The 13,542-nt window shown below is 43.6% G+C and overlaps 1 pseudogene; it reads left to right on the top strand.

Moving 5' to 3' along the window:
* The first annotated feature begins 4,184 nt into the window (after positions 1 to 4,184).
* LOC135275154 (large ribosomal subunit protein eL19-like) lies at positions 4,185 to 4,762 on the top strand (annotated as a pseudogene).
* Positions 4,763 to 13,542: the final 8,780 nt, after the last annotated feature.

Raw genomic sequence — 13,542 nt, 5'->3', positions numbered from 1 at the left:
CAGGACCTTTCACATCTTCCTGATTGGAATATGAATTGGTACAACTTTAAGATAATGTAGCTTGTTGGGCCGGGTACGGTGGCTCATGCCTATAATCCCAGCACTTTGAAAGGCTGAGGTGGGCAGATCACGAGGTCAGATTGAGAACATCCTGGTCAACATGGTGAAAACCCTGTCTCTACTAAAATACAAAAAAAATTAGCCGGGCGTGGTGGCACGCACCTGTAGTCCCAGCTGCTCAGGAGGCTGAGGCAGAGGAATTGCTTGAACCTGGGAGGCGGAGGATGCCATGAACCAAGATCGTGCCACTGCACTACAGCCTGGGTGACAGAGAAAGACTCCATGTCAAAAAAAAATAATAATAATGTAGCTTATATCTTTACAATTATTATGCTTTGATTCTGTAATTCACTTCTAGAAGTATATCCTAAAGAATAATCAAAGATGCATTCCAAAGTTTGCCACACATTCAGACAATGACAATGTCTGGCAGTGGTTAAAAATAATGTTTCCGGCCCGACACCATGGCTCATGCCTGTAATCCCAGCACTTTGGGAGGCTGGTGGCAGTGGGGGCAGGGGGTTGAACCACCTGAGCTTAGGAGTTCGAGACCAACCTGGCCAACATAGTGAAAACCCGTCTCTACTAGAAATACAAAAATTAGCTGGGCATGGTGGCAGCCTCCTGTAATCCCAGCTACTCAAGAAGCTGAGGCAGAAGAATCACTTGAAACTGGAAGAATTAATGTTGTTAAAATGTCCATACTACCCAAAGGGACCTACAGATTCAGTGCAATTCCTACCAAAATTCCAGCGGTCCCCAAAATAAATTCATGGATTTATAGCCAACTGATTTTCAACAAAGATGCCAAAAACACACAGTGGGGAAAGGAGTTTCTTCAATAAAATTGATACATGTAGAAGAATGAAATTGGATCTTACACTTGTCACAAAAATTGACTCAAAATGGATTAAAAATGTAAATTTACCGGAAGCAGTAAAACTACTAGAAGAAAACAGAGGAAAAGCTTTTTGACATTAGTCTGGGCAAAGGATTTTTTGGATATGACACGGAAGGCATAGACAACAAAAGCAAAGATAGACAACTAGGATTGCATCAAGCTAAAAAGCTTCTGCCGGGCAAGAAACAATGCAGAGTGAAACCGCAACCTACGGAATGGAAGAAAATATTCACAAACCACATATCCAAGAAGGCGGCTTCTTTGTTGTTGTTTTTTTATTTGTTTGTTTTTGTTTTTTGGGACAGAGTCTCACTCTGTTGCCCAGGCTGGCGCGATCTTGGCTCACTGCAACCACTGCCTTTCAGGTTCAAGTAATTCTCCTGCCTCAGCCTCCCAAGTCCTAAGCCTGGGATTACAGGCATGTGCCACCAGGCCCAGCTAATTTTTTTGTATTTTTAGTAGAGACGGGGTTTCTCCATGTTGGCCACGCTGGTCTCAAACTCCTGACTTCAGGTGATCCACCTGCCTCGGCCTCCCAAAGTGATGGGATTACTGATGTGAGTGACCATGCCCAGCCAGAAGGTGTTAATATCCAAGATATATAAGGAGCTCAAACAACTCAGTAGGGAAAAGAAAGAAAAGAAAGGAGAGAGAAAGAAAGAAAGAAAGGCTGGGCGCAGTGACTCATACTTGTAATCCCAGCACTTTGGGAGGCTGAGGCAGGTGGATCACAAGGTCAGGAGTTTGAGACCAGCCTGTCCAGTATGGTGAAACCCTATTTCTACTAAAGAAGTACAAAAATTAGCCGGGCATGGTGGTGCACACCTGTAGTCCCATCAACAAAGTGAGACTCCATCTCAAGGAAGAAAAGAAAAGGAAGGAAGGAAAGAAGGAAGGAGGGAAGGAAAAAATTTATTTACAAATGGGTAAAGAACTTGAATCGACATTTTTCTTTCTTTTTTAAGAGATAGTCTCTCACTCTGTCACCCAGGCTGGAGTACAGTGGTGCAGTCTCAGCTCACTGCAACCTCTGCCTCCAGGCTCAAGCAATCCTCCATTCTCAGCTTCCCGAGTAGCTGGGACCACAGGCTTGTACCATCATGCCTGGCTAATTTTTGTATTTTTCGTAGAGATGGGGTTTCATCATGTTGCCCAGACTAGTCTCGAACTCATAGGCTCAACTGATCTGCCTGCCTCGGCCTCCCAAAGTGCTGGGCTTACAGGTGTGAGCCACCACACCTAGCTGAAATCAGTATCTTGAAGAAATGTCTGCACTCCCATGTTGATTGCAACATTATTCACAATAGCCAAGATACGAAAACAACCTAGATGTCCATGGAAGGAGGGACAGATAAAATGTGATAGATGTGTTTGTGTGTGTGTGTGTATAGATAAATATATATGTGTATATATGTATGTACATAGGTATATGTATATGCAATGTATATATGTGTGCATATTTATATAATGGAATATTATTCACCCTTTAAAAAGAAGGAAATTCTGCCATTTGCAGCAACATGATGGACCTGGAGGACATTATGCTATGTGAAGTAAGCCAGGCATAAAAAGACCAATAGTGCATGACCTCACTTACATGTGGACTCCAATTCATAGAGGCACAGAGTAGAGTGGTGGTTGCCAGGGGTTGGGGAGATGACGGGAGAAACCGAGTGACGCTGGCCAAAGGTACAAACTTCAGTTCTGCAGGATGGATAAGTTTGGAAAAAGCTGTGGTGTACAGCATGGTGCTGATGGCTGACAACACTGTATTGTGGCCGGGCGAGGTGGCACATGCCTGTAATCCCAGCACTTTGGGAGGCTGAGGCGGGCAGATCATGAGGTCAGGAGTTTGAGAACAGCCTGGCCAATATGGTGAAACCCTGTCTCTACTAAAAATATAAAAATTAGCCGAGTGTGGTGGTGCACACCCGTAGTCCCAGCTACTTGGGAGGCTGAGGCAGAAGAATCGCTTGAACCTGGGAGGTGGAGTTTGCAGTGAGCTGAGATCACGCCACCGCACTCCAGCCTGGATGACAGAGTGAGACTCCATCTAGAAAAAAAAAAATACTGTATTGTATACTTATTTCTCAATACACACACACACGATATGTGAATGAGTTTGATTGTGGTGATCATTTCACAATGATACCATTGTGAATATCAAGCATATCAAGCATCACGTTGCATATCTCAAATACCAACAACTTTTTATTTGTCAGTTATACCTCAATAAATCTAGAAGAAGATGGCAACAAGAGGAAAGTGGCCAGAGAGAAGGCAACAATGTGAGCCAGTCCAGGGGTCTCATAGGAAGAACACACACATGCACAAATAAGTAAGAATAGAATCCATTTTTAAGAAAACACCAAAATGTGGCCAGGCATGGTGGCTCATGCCTGTAATCCCAGCACTTTGGGAGGCCAACATGGGCAGATCATTTGAGGTCAGGAGTTCAAAACCAGCCTTGCCAACATGGTGAAACCCCATCTCTACTAAAAACACAAAAATTAGCAGGCGTGATGGTGGGCGCCTGTAATCCCAGTTACTCTGGAGGCTGAGGCAGGAGAATTTCTTGAGCTTGGGAGACCGAGGCTGCAGTGAGCCAAGATTGTACCACTGCACTCCAAATTGGGAGACAGAGCAAGACTCCATCTCAAAAACAAATAAACAAACAAACAAAAAACCGACAAAACCGCCTCATGCCCATAATCTCAGCACTTTGGGAGGCCAAGGCGGGTGGATCACGAGGTCAGGAGATCAAGACCATCCTGGCCAACATGGTGAAACCCCATCGCTACTAAAATACAAAAAATTAGTCGGTTGTGGTACTGCACACCTGTAATTCCAGCTACTTGGGAGGCTGAGGCAGGGGAATCGCTTGCACCCAGGAGGCGGAGGTTGCAGTGAGCCAAGATCGCAGCACTGCACTCCAGCCTGGCGACAGAGCAAGACTCCATCTAAAAAACAACAACAACAACGAAAGGAAACACCAAAATGTTAATAAAAGTTATGTCTCTTTTCACTGCTGCAGCCACCACATCCAGCTAATTTTTTTTTTTTTTGTAGACATGGGGTTTCACCATGTCGGTCAGGCTGGTTTTGAGCTCCTGACCTCAAATCGTCTGCCCACCTCGGCCTCCTAAAGTGCTAGGGTTACAGGCGTGAGCCACTGCGCCGGGCCACATTTTAGTGTTTTCTTAAAAATAGACTATTCTTCTGAATGCTTGGGCTTCAGAAGACGCTAGCTGTTTGTGTCCTCCGCTGTGGCAAGAAGAAGGACTGGTTGGACCTCAATGAGACCGATGAAATCGCCAATGCCAACTCCCATCAGCAGATCCGGAAACTGATCAAAGATTGGCTGATCATCTGTAAGCCTGTGACTGTCCATTCCTGGGCTTGATGCCGGAAAAACATGTTGGCCCAGCGGAAGGGCCGGCACATGGGCATAGGTAAGTGAAAGTGTACAGCCAATACCCAAATGCCAGAGAAGGTCAAGTGGATGAGGAGAATGAGTATTCTACGCAGGCTGCTTAGAAGACACTGTGAAGCTAAGAATATCGATCACCACATGTATCACAGCCTGTACCTGAAGGTGAAGGGCAATGTGTTCAAAGATAAGCAGATTCTCACGGAATCCATAAGCTGAAGGCAGACAAGGCCTGCAAGAAGCTCCTGGCTGACCATGCTGAGGCCCGTAGGTCTAAGACCAAGGAAGCACGTAAGCAACGTGAAGAGCGCCTCCAGGCCAAAAAGAAGATCATCAAGACTTTGTCCAAGGAGGAAGAGACGGAGAAATAAAAGCTCCCCCTTTGTCTGTACATACTGGCCTCTGTGATGACATAGTTCAGCCATTAAAATAAAACAAGTTTTTAAAATAAAAAACAAACAAAAAAAGCCAGGTACAGTGGCTCATGCCTGTAATCCCAGCACTTTGGAAGGCCGAGGTGGGCAGATCACCTGAGGTCAGGAGTTCAAGACCATCCTGGCCAACATGGTGAAACCCTGTCTCTACTAAAAATACAAAAAAATTAGCCAGGTGTGGTGGCAGGCACCTGTAATCCCAGCTACTTGGGAGGCTGAGGCAGGAGAATCGCTTGAACCCAGGAGGCAGAGGTTGCAGTGAGCCGAGACCACGACATTGCCCTCCAGCCTGGGCAACAAGAACGAAATTCCGTCTCAATAAATAAATAATTAACGTTATCTCCGAATAGAGAGATTAGCCTGTTAATTTTTTGAATTATGTGTGTATTTTTGGTATATATTTTAAATCAAAGAGTATCTATTTATTTACTATTATTTTTAAAGAACAATTTTAATCTTTATAAAAACATTTTGGAGTTTTGTGTTCTCCTTCAAGGTTTTTCTTTCTGTACATAGATGTTTCTTTTTTTCTTTTTTCTTTTTTTTTTTTGAGATGGAGTTTCATTCTTTGTTGCCCAGTTTGGAGTGCAGTGGTACAACTCCGCTCACTACAACCTCCACCTCCCAGGTTCAAGTGATTCTCCTGCCTCAGCCTCCCAAGTAGCTGGGATTACAGGCATGCGCCACCATGCCCGACTAATTTTTATATTTTTGATAGAAACAGGGTTTCACCATGTTGACCAGGCTGGTCTCAAGCTCCTGGCCTCAAGTGATCCCCCTGCCTGGGCCTCCCAAAGTGCTGGGATTACAGGCATGAGCCACTGCTCCCAGCGTTATTTATTTATTTATTTATTTATGATCTTGACAGGATCTCTCTCTGTCACCCACGCTGGAGTGCAGTGGCATGATCTCGGCTCACTGCAACCTCCACATCCCGGGTTCAAGTGATTCTCATGCCTCAGCCTCCTGAGTAGCTGAAATTACAGACACATGCCACAATGCCCGGCTAATTTTTTTGTATTTTTGGTAGAGACAGGGTTTCACCATGATGGCCAGGCTGGTTTCAAACTCCTGACCTCAAGTGATCTGCCCACCTTTGCCTCTCAAAATGCTGGGATTACACCCTTGAGCCACCATGCCCGGCCAGGACCAACTTTTGATTGGCATGTTTAACTGGTAAAGAGTAACGGCTAAAGGGTCTCCCAGAACAAGGAAAACGTCACCATACTGGTAAGACACCACACATTACAGCACAGAGGAACTTTCTGAAGTTAAGAACTACATCACACCTAGTCCATGAATGCAGACTAGGGAGGCGAGTGGCAATCCAGTTCCAATCCAAGGAACTATAACCAGTTTATAGTATCAGAGAGTGAGAAAGGATGTGATTATAACTTAGAAACCTAAAACTGATTCCTTGTTCCCTGCCCTTCTTGATGGAGGTTGTGGGGACGGAAAGGGATTCTATTACGCCAAGACAGGAGAGTCCAGGAAAATACAAACCAGCACTGGCCTCTCTCCACCTAAGGCCACCTACCTGGAGACAATGTGTTGACATATGCTGCCTTTCACAGATGCCTTTTTATTATTCATGGTAAATTAATACACTGACATTCCGCTTCCTCTGTCTGCTTCCTTATTCATGCAGTAGATATTTATTTAATTTAATTAATTAATTATTTTTTGAGACAGAGTTTCGCTCTTGTTGCCCAGGCTGGAGTGCAATGGCATGATCTTGGCTCACCACAACCTCCGCCTCCCAGGTTCAAGCGATTCTTCTGCCTCAGCCTCCTGAGTAGCTGGGATTACAGGCATGCACCACCATACTCGTCTAATTTTGTATTTTTAGTAGAGACAGGGTTTCACCATGTTGGCCAGGCTGTTCTCAAACTCCTGACCTCAGGTGATCTGCCTGCCTTGGCCTCCCAAAGTGCTGGAATTACAGGTGTGAGCCACCTCGCCGGGCCAATGCAGTAGATAGTTATAAAGGGCCTACTACGTGCCAGGTGAGAGAAATTAGACAACTCCCAGTGCTGGGGACTTGCAGCTGAGTGGCTCCCCATTAATGGGGACAGGAAGACCAGGAGGTAAGTCTTATTTGGGCTAGGAGTGGTGGAGTCAAGAGGTCAGGTTGGGAGGTGCTAAATTGAAAATGCCCAGTGCCTAGGAACTCAGGGGAGAGGGTGGCATGGAAAGAAAGATCATGGCAGTCAGTCAGTGAACACTGATCCCCAGAGCCTGCTCGGATTTGAGTTACTGTCAGTATTTGGATTCAAACTCTAAAAGCTGAGGAGCTTACCCTGACTTGGAGATCCTTTCCAGCAGGGATATATCTGTTGCTGGGCTGACTCTGAGTTTTAGAATGGTGTGATAAACTCACGGAGGAACAGCAGAGGGCGCTGTTAATCTAAACTCCTAAAGCACAGTAAACTGATAGCTGAGTGGATTTCAGCTTAAAACATGGTAAAATAATTGAGTAAGGGTCTACACCATTTCTTGGCTTATAATCTAAAACAAAACAGAATCTGTAATATTTTATCTTGAAATATCACTAACTTTATCCTGAAATGCAAATAAGACAACTAACACTTTTTTTTTTTTTTAGACGGGGTTTCACCATGTTGGTCAGGCTGGTCTTGAACTCCTGATCTCAGGTGATCTGCCCTCCTTGGCCTCCAAAGTGCTTAGATTACAGGCATGAGCCACCACGCCAGGCCTTTTTTTTTTTTTTTTTTTTTTTTGACAGTCTCACTCTGTCATCCAGGCTGGAGTGTAGTGGCATAGTCTTGGCTCACTGCAAACTCCACCTCCCGGGTTCAAGAGATTCTTCTGCCCAGCCTCCTGAGTATCTGGGACTACAGGCATGAGCCACCACACTGGCTAATTTTTGTATTTTTAGTAGAGATGGGGTTTCACCTTATTGGCCAGGCTGGTCTTGAACTCCTGACCTCATGATTTGCCCACCTCAGCCTCCCAAAGTGCAGGGATTACAGGCGTGAGTCACTGCTCTCGGCTAGTTTACAATCTTATAAGAGTTCTTTAAATTCACAAGTCAGCACAGAGCTGACATTTTAGGGAAAACGTATTTTATACCAAATTATACACAGAGTAAAATTCTGATCTTTTATAAGAATTAAGAATAGTTGAAATGTAGACATTGTAATTGCAGTAAACATGTTAATTGACAAATGATAGCAACTTTTTCCTCACAATCAGGCTAAGAAAAGTAGTCTTGATGATACAAGTTACTTGTAGGACTTAAATGGCATGAACTAAAGGAAAACAAAGGACAAATAGTGAATAGGTATGCAATTAGACATTTAAAAATAATTTTTTTTTTTAATGACCAGGCATGGTGGTTCATGCTTGTAATCCCAGCACTTTGGGAAGCTGAGGTAGGAGGACTGCTTGAGCCCTGGAGTTTGAGACCAGCCTGGGCAACACGGGGAGAACCCCATCTCTACAAACACTAAAAAAATTAGTCATGTGTGGTGACTCATGCCTGTGGTCCCAGCTACTTGGGAGGCTGAGGTGGGAGGACGGCTTGAGCCCAGAGGGTCAAGTCTGTGATGAGCCAAGATCATGCCACTGTACTTCAGCCGGAATGACAGAGTAAAACTGTCTCAAAAAAAAAAAAGGAAAAAAATTTTAAAATTCATTTAGCAGCTTACGTAGGATTAGTGAGATAGCCTGATAGTACTGATGAAGCACTTGGAACAGTGCCTGACACACAGAAGCCACTCAATAAATACTAGTTCTTTTCTTTCTTTGCTCCATTTTTCTTCCTTTGCTCCATTTATTGCATTTTCTTCTCTCTCTTTTTTTTTTTTTTTTTGAGACGGAGTCTAGCTCTGTCACCCAGGCTGGAGTGCAGTGGCTCAATCTCGGCTCACTGCAACCTCTGCCTCCTGGGTTCAAGCGATTCTCCTGCCTCAGCCTCCCAAGTAGCTGGATTGCAGGCATCCACCACCAAGCCCAGCTAATTTTTGAGTTTTTAGAACAGGGTTCTAAAACCCTGTTGTCCAGGCTGATCTCGAACTCTTGATCTTGTGATCGCCTCCTCCTCCCAAAGTGCTGGCATTACAAGCGTGAGTCACCGCGCTCGGCCTCAATTTACTTCTTATAAAAATACTGTGTTTCCGGCTGGGTGCAGTGTCTCATGTCTGTAATCCTAGCACTTTGAGAGGCCAAGGTAGGCTGATCACCTGAGGTCAGGAACTCGAGATCAGCTTGGCTGACATGGTGAAACCCCGTCTCTACTAAAAATACAAAAATTAGCTGGGTGTGGTAGCAGATGCCTGTAATCTCAGCTAGTCTGGAGGATGACGCAGGAGAATTGCCTGAAACCGGGAGGCAGAGGTTGCAGTGAGCCGAGAACGCGCCGTTGCTCTCCAGTCTGGGCAACAAGAGCGAAACTCCGTCTCAAAAGAAAAAAAAAATTGTGTTTCCCACAAAGATTAGTAACATTAAGTATCATTCTGTTATTGATTTGAGATGTTAGGAATGCAAAAGATAAAAAGTAGGGGCTCTTGGTAGATAGAAAGTAAACTTCCAATTGAGAACTCACTTTGTGGGTTTATTGTCGCTGCTGTTTGTTTTTGATAATGTGCAATTATAGAAATTTACAAATATCCTTTTAAGAGGGCAATGTCCTGCTTTCAAAGTCAGTTTGCTTAGGCATAGATCAGCTCATAGACTGCCTGTCGCCTTGCTATTGAATTAGGGCTATATTTTTGACAAGTACAGCAGCCGTATCGTCACTTTAATCACCCAATAATCCACTGTGTCTCTTTATGCTGATAAATAAAACATCCTTTGTCAAATATTTCCTAGTAAGCAATAGCAGACCTGTAATCTCCACCCCATATGTTACAAAGTAAAATGATATAACAGTAATAAAATCAAATCAAATCATGTCTAGGAGTTTTATAGACAACTAATAGCTGCAATTGCAAAGTGCAATCAGATACCAATTGAAGGGTACTTTTTTCTTTAATATAATGTACTATGCATATTTCACTGACTGTCTCATGATGTCAAATGAATTTAACAAGATGATTACGTAGGTCAAATTACTTAGTAAGTTCTTTTAAGAATGGCTTTTAGACCTATTATGACTTTTAATGGTGCAATTTGTTAAATGATTGGAATTTCTAAAATCCTGCCTGCAAGTGCCTGTCAGAAATACTTGCTCTGCCCTGGTGATTTATTTTTAAAACCTACTTCTTGCTTGTAGCAATTGAAACAAAAACGACCACCAAAGAGTAACTTCTTGAAGCTCATTTCTCATTTTTAAGTATTTAAAATACTTCCTTATCATCAAATTATAATTTTAATATTCTTAATTTCAAATAGCCTTCTGACCAAATCTCTCTCCGCTCTGTATGAAGATGTCCTGGGAGTTCCTTTATCCCCCTCAAATATGAAATATAATCCTGCTTAATTTATGTCAGGAACTATAGACAGAATAGATATTATTAAACTTTTAAAAATGGTGTATTAGTTCTTTTATTGATATCTCTAACAAAAAATTTAAAGGGAGAAAACAATGAAATATGATTGAAATATTCAGTCTTTGCACTTGGAATATTGCCTTTGTATATGTTACCGTTTGGTATGTATAGGTGCTATATTTCAGTTTTATGCAGTTTGAGAAGCTCCCTATTCACACTGTTTTTTAAAACTGCCCACTGAAAATTGCATAGCTATCTCTTCATTTTCTTTTCTTTTCTTTCTTTTTGGAACAGAGTTTCGCTCAGGCCACTTCAACCCAGGCTGGAGTGCAATGGTGAATCTCAGCTTACTGCAACCTCCACCTCCTGGGTTCAAGCTGTACTCCTGCCTCAGGCTCCTGAGTAGCTGGGACTACAGGTGTGTGCCACTGTGCCTGGTATTTTTAGTATTTTAGCGTTTCTGTATTTTTAGTAGAGATGGGGTTTCACCATATTGGCCAGGCTGGTCTCAAACTCCTGGCCTCAAGTGATCCATCTGCCTTGGTGTCCCAAAGTGCTGGGATTACAGGTGTGAGCCACCGCACACAGCCTTGATTTTCTACCTTTGCAAATTATCGTATAGAATTACTTGAAAATCCCTTCATGCAATAATTAATTTTAAAAGTCAACATTCTTTTAAAGCTGATCCTCCATCTCTGGTCTCCACACATCTTGCACTGAAATTCTCCTAAAACTCCAAAAAGTCTTAAAATCTTGGTGCTCCCTGATATCTACTTCCCCAGTGTGATAGTCTTCTTGCTGGGGAACACAGGGCATGCTGGGACAGAAGTTCCAGATACAGCTGGAAGATGGTTGTTCTGTTCTCTCTCCACCCTGACTCACTGAATGACCCTGGATGCAAGTCCCCTGGCCGCTTGGAGCCCATGGTTGCTGCTTGGAAATGAGGCTGACAACTCTTGAACTCTGCTCCTTGGGGTTGTTGCAAGCCTTAATGAGATCACTGTGCATATTTTCATTTTCTCTCTCATGTCTTCAGTGAGCTGTAGGTAGGGCAGAGTAATAGTGGAATATGGAAGCCTGCTTATATGTCTGGATGAAAGTCACTATAGAACAGTGTTATTTAATTTTTCTACTTCTTTCAGTTCAATGGATGTAACATTCGCAATCCTCTCTAAGCCCATCAACCACAAAAACTTAATTAGATATTATATCTCCTTGGTTTAAAATAGTATTTAATTTTACATAATGTGTTCAGCCAAAATATTAGGATTCCCCAAACAGAAATGTTCCCTCTATTTTTTTCCCTCGGGCTTTTCTTTCAATTTTTTTGTAGCTTTTAAAAAAATTATTCTCCTTAAAGTATAATTTCGGCAGTTTCCCTCTGTGAAACATCTCTAAGTCCCTCGCTACCGCTACTTAATTGAAGATGTAATCCCCACTTACTGACTGTGCAGCCTTCCAGATATCAAGCACAGCGACCAGTAAATATTAACATTAGATGTGCGCTGCCTCTTATTCCTTTCCCCCCACAAATTGTCTTCCTGCTCCTCCGAGTGTCATCTAAAGTGAGATTATATTAACTGTGCCTTATATGGGGCTTGAGCGCGGGAGTTGAAATTAATGGGCAAATATCCTTTTCACTTACGGAGTAAATGAACATTTGGTCTTGAAGCCATATCGAGGTGTGAAAGAAAGGCACAGACAAACCCAGTGAAGACCACCACATTTTGGGCCAAATCTAAGCTTTTCATTGCTTGATGGGCAGAAAACCAAAATTCGAGTAAATGTTAAAATGAATAAATAATGCTCAGAACACAACAGCTTAAGGTTGTACAAAATCAGAGCGGGATTTCACTCTTAGAAGATGTCTCCAAAATACCGTGGAGCTCTGTTTCAATCCCGAGAGTCCTAGCATTTTGGTCAGTTTCCTTTATTTGTTCCAAGACGCCCCAGTTCCATCTTTGGGGTGAACATTGAAGCTGACTTAAAAGGGCACTCCAGGCTTTGGGGGAGCCTGGCCCCCCAACCCAAATAACTCGAAACAGCAGGAAGGCCAGATTCTGGCGGAAACTTTTGAGAAGTAAAGCGTAGTTCGTTTTCCTTCCTTGCAGGAGACATGGCTGGCTCCCTAAAGAAGCGCTGGTTTCCCGAGTTACGGCAGAGGGCGCTCGAGACTACCGCACGGCCAAGTTCGCGGCGTGGCATCTGCAGGGGCCGGCAGAGCCCTTCGCCACAATGGCACCCAAAGATCAAGGATGCCTCAAATTCTTTTCAACGGAGGAATTATTACGGTGAGTTAAATTTTGTTTGCGTAATACGGTGCTGGGAGGGAGCGTTGCTTCGGGGCCACAGTCCCATTCCGTTCCGTATGAGCCGTCTCGAATGCGCATATCCAATTAGCATTGACACATTTGCGCGCAGAGATGCGCATGCATCATTTTTTTAATCAAAATGAGAAGAAAAAATTATTACATAACCACAATCTCAGTCCTACTGAGGGACCTGTCACGGTGATCCTCTGGGGCTCTGTGAACATCTGCTCAGCATCAATCCCCCACGAAGAAATTATTCTTCTGCTCATTTGAAAGACAGGTAAAGGAACGGTCAGACCGGTAAGACAGCTACTGCAGACGACAAAACCAGCCTCCATCAGCGAGTAACAAAGCTGGGGGGCGCGGCGAGCAAACGCTTTCCGGGTCAGACAGGCACTCATCTGCTATTCCAGACAGCATTTGAGGCTGACATTGATTACGAAGGCCAGGCTGAAATGCCGCTTCTTTCCTGAAGCACCTGGAAAGCTTCCAGGCCATCCACCTTACCGTGCTAAGTGGCAGATCCAGTTGATTCAGAAAACATTTGTTATGGTGGAAGAAGCACCAAGCCAGGGAAAGGCTTCCTGGCCCATCAGAATGTGGGAGGGGGATGTAGCTGTGTCTCAAGCAGAGAAATTCCATCCTTATCAGAAGAACCATCCCGGGAGTTCTAAGGGGGCCGTCTGTCCTGGGTTTCCTTCTTAAATAAGGCTCTGGAAAGGACTAATGTTTGGACAAGGCACGTTGCTACTTTAAAAGTTTTGCCTCTTCATTTCATTCCATTGAGAGGCTCTGAGTATCAACATTTGCAAACTCAGGTTTACAAGATGTATAACGATTTCTCTATTAGGAGACTCATTTTCTTTTAAGAGCACCATTCTCACAAATGACAGAAAGTTGATCTTTGGGTTTTCCTCGATTGATCTCCATTCTGTGGGCCTAAAAGGCATGA

This window comes from Aotus nancymaae, unplaced genomic scaffold (assembly GCF_030222135.1).
Source record: "Aotus nancymaae isolate 86718 unplaced genomic scaffold, 86718_ANA_hifiasm-v0.15.2.pri h1tg000015l_1, whole genome shotgun sequence".
Lineage (NCBI taxonomy): Eukaryota > Metazoa > Chordata > Mammalia > Primates > Aotidae > Aotus > Aotus nancymaae.
Note: the sequence above shows the minus strand (reverse complement) of the source record. Positions and strands in the feature narration are given on the sequence as shown.